The sequence below is a fragment of the Oncorhynchus mykiss genome, chromosome 11 (assembly GCF_013265735.2).
Source record: "Oncorhynchus mykiss isolate Arlee chromosome 11, USDA_OmykA_1.1, whole genome shotgun sequence".
NCBI classification, from domain to species: domain Eukaryota; kingdom Metazoa; phylum Chordata; class Actinopteri; order Salmoniformes; family Salmonidae; genus Oncorhynchus; species Oncorhynchus mykiss.
The window spans coordinates 63942701-63948230 of record NC_048575.1 but is presented as its reverse complement, the minus strand read 5'-3'; the positions used below and the strand labels follow the sequence as shown (position 1 = coordinate 63948230).

Here is a 5530-nt window from a genome sequence, read left to right as displayed (position 1 = left end):
GTCTTATATTTCAGTTGCTCTCTATCAGCTCCCATACAGCATGCCCACACACAGCACCATGTCACACTGTCACAGTGAAAGGAAAATAAGTTTTCCGCCCCCTCCTCTCTCTAGGAAGCCAGCCCAGCACCACTGGTCTGGGCTGCATCTTAAAAGACACCCTATTCACTACATACTGCACAACTTTTGACCAGGGCCTGACCAGGGCCTAATGAGTGCCCTTTTATAGGGAGAAGGGTGCCATTTCATCCTGGTCTGGTGACACGCTAGATTCCTGGCTCTGACAGAGGCCTTTAAAACCACTGTCCTGGTCTGGTGACACAATTGATTCCTGGCTCTGACAGAGGCCATTAAAACCACTGTCCTGGTCTGGTGACACACTAGATTCCTGGCTCTGACAGAGGCCTTTAAAACCACTGTCCTGGTCTGGTGACACACTATATTCCTGGCTCTGACAGAGGCCTTTAAAACCACTGTCCTGGTATGGTGACACACTAGATTCCTGGCTCTGACAGAGGCCATTAAAACCACTGTCCTGGTCTGGTGACACACTAGATTCCTGGCTCTGACAGAGGCCTTTAAAACCACTGTCCTGGTCTGGTGACACACTAGATTCCTGGCTCTGACAGAGGCCTTTAAAACCACTGTCCTGGTCTGGTGACACACTAGATTCCTGGCTCTGACAGAGGCCTTTAAAACCACTGTCCTGGTCTGGTGACACAATTGATTCCTGGCTCTGACAGAGGCCATTAAAACCACTGTCCTGGTCTGGTGACACACTAGATTCCTGGCTCTGACAGAGGCCTTTAAAACCACTGTCCTGGTCTGGTGACACACTAGATTCCTGGCTCTGACAGAGGCCATTAAAACCACTGTGCAAATCACGCTGACTCCCTCGTGTTCGCCAACAAAAGCTAATTGTGCCAGGATGCCAACCATAAGTGAGAGAATACAGATACCAGCTTGACAAAATCAGTTTGGGTCTCTGTCCTTGTGGTAATAGGAGAGTAAATCAAATTTGTATTCATATTAAATGTTTCTTTGCAATGACTTATCAATTAAACGAATAGTACTGACTGAACTGAAAACAAATTGTTTAATTTAATCAGCATTCCAAAATCTGTGAGGGAGATAATTATTATTATGTGCCTAGAGTTCAAAGATGAACCCCTGATTTCATTGGAACCGAAAACTTGACATTTCCTAAGGAGAGGGCATGCTGTCTCAAACAAAGGAGCACAGTGTATTCTATTAAAACGACAAACGCCAATGTGCACCCTCACCCCTCAGCCAACAGGCTAGGCTGAACAAAACAAGCCATTCAGAGCCCTCCCTCTCTCTAACTCTGCAAAATGTATTATTGCTTTCTCTTTTAAGTGGCATTGCTGCTTTGTGACTTGCACATGACTTGGCAGGAAAATTCTGCTCCATTCTGAGTTTTATTCACATGACTGGTGGCTGACAAAAGGGCCAGTCTGTGTGGCTTGGAGGCTGTGGGGCTTGGAGGCTGTGGGCTGTGGGTCTGTAGGGCTGTGGGACTGGGAGGCTGTGGGCTGTGACGCTGGGAGGCTTTGGGTCTGCGGGGCTGGGAGGAGTGGGGATGTGGGACTGGGGGGCTGAAGGGCTGGGAGGCTGTGGGCTGTGACGCTGGGAGGCTTTGGGTCTGCGGGGCTTGGAGGCTGTGGGCTGTGGGACTGTAGGGCTGTAGGACTGGGAGGCTGTGGGCTGTGACGCTGGGAGGCTTTGGGTCTGCGGGGCTTGGAGGCTGTGGGCTGTGGGACTGTAGGGCTGTGGGACTGGGAGGCTGTGGGCTGTGACGCTGGGAGGCTTTGGGTCTGCGGGGCTGGGAGGAGTGGGGATGTGGGACTGGGGGGCTGAAGGGCTGGGAGGCTGTGGGCTGTGACGCTGGGAGGCTTTGGGTCTGCGGGGCTGGGAGGAGTGGGGATGTGGGACTGGGGGGCTGAAGGGCTGGGAGGCTGTGGGGCTGTGAGGCTGTGGGACTGGGAGGATGTGGGGCTATGAGGCTGGGAGGCTGTGGGACTGGGAAGCTGTGGAGCTGGGAGGCTGTGGGTATAGGAAGCTGTGAGGCTGTGGAGCTATGGGACTGGAAGGCTGTAGGGATGTGGGACTGAGAGGCTGTGAGCCTGGGAGGCTGTAGGGATAGGAAGCTGTGACGGCTGTGGGACTGTAGGGCTGTGGGACTGTAGGGCTGTGGGACTGGGAGGCTATGGGGCTGGGAGGCTGTGAGGCTGTGGGGCTGTGGGACTGTAGGGCTGTGGGACTGGGAGGCTATGGGGCTGGGAGGCTGTGGCGCTGGGAGGCTGTGAGGCTGTAAGGATAGGAAGCTGTGAGGCTGTGGGGCTGTGGGGCTGGGAGGCTGTGAGGATATATGGGCAGGGAGGCTGTGGGGCTGTGAGGCTGGGAGGCTGTGGGGCTGGGAGGCTGTGAGGCTGTAGGGATAGGAAGCTGTGAGGCTGTGGGGCTGGTAGGCTGTGGAACTGGGAGGCTGTAGGGATAGGAAGCTGTGGGGCTGGGAGGCTGTGGAACTGGGAGGTTGTGGGACTGGGAGGCTGTGGGCTGTGACGCTGGGAGGCTTTGGGTCTGCGGGGCTGGGAGGAGTGGGGATGTGGGACTGGGGGGCTGAAGGGCTGGGAGGCTGTGGGCTGTGACGCTGGGAGGCTTTGGGTCTGCGGGGCTGGGAGGAGTGGGGATGTGGGACTGGGGGGCTGAAGGGCTGGGAGGCTGTGGGGCTGTGAGGCTGTGGGACTGGGAGGATGTGGGGCTATGAGGCTGGGAGGCTGTGGGACTGGGAAGCTGTGGAGCTGGGAGGCTGTGGGTATAGGAAGCTGTGAGGCTGTGGAGCTATGGGACTGGAAGGCTGTAGGGATGTGGGACTGAGAGGCTGTGAGACTGGGAGGCTGTAGGGATAGGAAGCTGTGACGGCTGTGGGACTGTAGGGCTGTGGGACTGTAGGGCTGTGGGACTGGGAGGCTATGGGGCTGGGAGGCTGTGAGGCTGTGGGGCTGTGGGACTGTAGGGCTGTGGGACTGGGAGGCTATGGGGCTGGGAGGCTGTGGCGCTGGGAGGCTGTGAGGCTGTAAGGATAGGAAGCTGTGAGGCTGTGGGGCTGTGGGGCTGGGAGGCTGTGAGGATATATGGGCAGGGAGGCTGTGGGGCTGTGAGGCTGGGAGGCTGTGGGGCTGGGAGGCTGGGAGGCTGTAGGGCTGGGAGGCTGTAGGGCTGGGAGGCTGTGGGGCTGGGAGGCTGTGGGGCTGGGAGGAGGTGGGGCTGGGAGGCTGTGGGGCTGGGAGGTTGTGGGACTGGGAGGCTGTGGTGCTGTGGGGATAGGAAGCTGTAAGGCTGTAGTGTGGTGGGACTGGGAGGCTGTAGGGCTGGGAGGCTATAGGGATAGGAAGCTGTGAGGCTGTAGGGCTGGGAGGCTATAGGGATAGGAAGCTGTGAGGCTGTGGGGCTGTGGGACTGTAGGGCTGTGGGACTGGGAGGCTATGGGGCTGGGAGGCTGTGAGGCTGGGAGGCTGTGGGGCTGGGAGGATGTGGGGCTGGGAGGATGTTGTACTGGGAGGCTGTGGGGCTGGGAGGCTATGGGCTGGGAGGTTGTGGGACTGGGAGGCTGTGGGGCTGGGAGGTTGTGGGACTGGGAGGCTGTGGTGTTGTGGGGATAGGAAGCTGTAAGGCTGTAGAGCTGTGGGACTGGGAGGCTGTAGGGCTGGGAGGCTATAGGGATGGGAGGCTGTTGGGATAGTAAGCTGTGAGGCTGTGGGGCTGTGGGACTGTAGGGCTGTGGGACTGGGAGGCTATGGGGCTGGGAGGCTGTGAGGCTGTTGGGATAGGAAGCTGTGAGGCTGTGGGACTGTTGGGATAGGAAGCTGTGAGGCTGTGGGGCTGGGAAGCTGTGGGGCTGGGAGGCTATGGGGCTGGGAGGCTGTGAGGCTGTTGTGATAGGAAGCTGTGCGGCTGTGGGGCTGGGAGGCTGTGGGGTTGTAGGGTTGGGAGGCGGAGGGGCTGGGAGGCTGTGGGGCTGTGGGGCTGGGAGGCTATGAGGCTATGAGGCTGTGGGACTGGAAGGCTGTAGGGCTGTGGGATTGGGAGTCTGTGGGACTGGGAGGCTGTGAGACTGGGAGGCTGTGGGACTGGAAGGCTGTATGGCTGGGAGGCTGTAGGGATAGGAAGCTGTGAGGCTGTGGGGCTGTGGGACTGGTAGGCTATGGGGCTGGGAGGCTGTGGGGCTGGGAGGCTGTGAGGCTGTAGGGATAGGAAGCTGTGAGGCTGTGGGGCTGGTAGGCTGTGGAACTGGGAGGCTGTAGGGATAGGAAGCTGTGGGGCTGGGAGGCTGTGGAACTGGGAGGTTGTGGGACTGGGAGGCTGTGGGGCTGGGAGGCTGTGGGACTGGGAGGTTGTGGGACTGGGAGGTTGTGGGACTGGGAGGTTGTGGGACTGGGAGGTTGTGGGACTGGGAGGTTGTGGGACTGGGAGACTTTCGGGCTGGGAGGCTGTGGGACTGGGAGGTTGTGGGACTGGGAGGCTGTGGGACTGGGAGGTTGTGGGACTGGGAGGCTGTGGGACTGGGAGGCTGTGGGACTGAGAGGCTGTGGGGCTGGGAGGCTTTGGGGCTGGGAGGCTGTGGGACTGGGAGGTTGTGGGACTGGGAGGTTGTGGGACTGGGAGGCTGTGGGACTGGGAGGCTGTGGGACTGAGAGGCTGTGGGGCTGGGAGGCTTTGGGGCTGGGAGGCTGTGGGACTGGGAGGTTGTGGGACTGGGAGGTTGTGGGACTGGGAGGCTGTGGGACTGGGAGGCTATAAGGATTGGAAGCTGTGGGACTGTAGGGCTGGGAGACTGTGGGGGTCTGGGACTGTCACAGACATATATTAATTCATGAATGAACAAGATAGATAAGAAAGTCCTACAAATACACACGAGAGATCGTGTGAGAATTTCAAGGACTCCAGAGTCAGACAGTTATCAAGTTATTTACAAAATGCAATGGTGCTTTTCTCTACTTCATAATCCTCTACCACACTGCTCTATTCAGATAAAACATATGAGTGTTAGGCTATTCATGTTCTCCAGGGACGGAAAAATATAACCCAAAATGTTGATAAAGTCATCTTATTTCTTAGGCGCAGCAGAGAACATTTTTTAACAATCCCTCAATGAGAAAGACCAAGTGCTTAGGAACTCAACCCCTTCTATCCCCCCTAATCATTTACACACACACCAGGGTTTCTGGTGTGTGGAGCTGAACAGCGTGACCGGGAACATCTTTTTATTTACCGGATCAATATACACTAGGGCGTCCACCCACGGTGCTCAGAATTACAAAAATCACATTTACATGATTGTAATTCATCTTATCATACCATGCAACTCCTATAATGAAGCAGCCAATAAAACACATTTTCAAACATTTGCCGAAATGCAATTTGCAGGAAAACTAAAGAGCGCACCTGATGAGAGCAGGTTCATATGTGACAGAGATGAAAATCTCAATTTGAAACTTAGAAAGAGGGT

The 5530-nt window shown here is 56.8% G+C and overlaps 1 pseudogene; it reads right to left on the bottom strand.

Moving 5' to 3' along the window:
- Positions 1-437: 437 nt before the first annotated feature.
- On the bottom strand, positions 438-5281 carry LOC118937394 (annotated as a pseudogene).
- Between the last annotated feature and the right edge of the window lie 249 nt (positions 5282-5530).